This window comes from Capsella rubella, unplaced genomic scaffold (assembly GCF_000375325.1).
Source record: "Capsella rubella cultivar Monte Gargano unplaced genomic scaffold, Caprub1_0 scaffold_17, whole genome shotgun sequence".
Classification (NCBI taxonomy): domain Eukaryota; kingdom Viridiplantae; phylum Streptophyta; class Magnoliopsida; order Brassicales; family Brassicaceae; genus Capsella; species Capsella rubella.
In genome coordinates this window covers 189,482-190,524 of record NW_006238907.1, presented here as the reverse complement: position 1 = coordinate 190,524, position 1,043 = coordinate 189,482, and positions in this window count along the sequence as shown.

The window sequence follows — 1,043 nt, the reverse complement described above, 5'->3', positions numbered from 1 at the left end:
GGGTGCGGGATGACTAGACATGGTAGTGTTGTAACTTTCTTCTTAATGTCACGAACTAGACTAGTACGCAGACTAGACCATGGTATGGGATTTTTTTGCAATCTTTGAAATAGTGGTTGAATTGTTTTTCTAAGGTTTGGTAGAAAATATGATATATAGTTTAAACACCCTAAAAATCTTTGTAATTGGGTTTTCTCTTTGATTTCATCTGGAAATTTGCTTGCAAATTCTATTGATCTAGATATTGGTGTTATAGTTCCTTGATAAATATTATGGCCTAAAAATCGTATTTTTGTTTGAAATATTTGCATTTTTTTGGCTGATACTACTAGTCCATGCTTTTTAACAATGTTTAAAAAGGTGTATAAGTGTTTAAAGTGTTGGTCAATAGATTTGGAAAATATTAAAACATCATCTATATATACGATAGAAAAAGTTGTGTAAGGGTTAAAAATTTCATTCATAATGTTTTGGAATTCTGAAGGTGCATTTTTTAAGCCAAAAGGCATGACGTTCTATTCGTAATGCCCAAAAGGCACTGTGAATGCTGTCTTGTATTTATCCTTTTCGGCAATTTGTATTTGCCAAAATCCACTTTTCATATCGAATTTTGAAAATATACAGGCCTCATATAATCTTTTTAGTAGATCTCTTTTATTGGGTATTGGGTATCTTATCCATTGTATTACATTGTTTAAGGGTTTATAATTGATTACTAAGCGAGGTACTCCTCTTTCTTTTTCAGCTTGGTTCTTCACATAGAATGCTGAACAACTCCAAGGAGATTTAGATTTTCTTATTAAATTTTTATCAAGCAATTCTTGTATTTCTTTTTTGCAATGTTCTAATAGTTCTTGGTTCATTTGAATGGGCCTAGCTTTGGTTGGAATATGCTTTTCGTTGAAGTCTTTTTCGTAGGGTATTTCAACAATATGTTTTTTCATTTCCCAGAATGCATTTGGAAGTTCAGAGCATACTTGGGCTAAAAGTTCAGTTTCTAATTTTTTTATTTTATTTATTATTTGTGGATCATTTAATTGTTG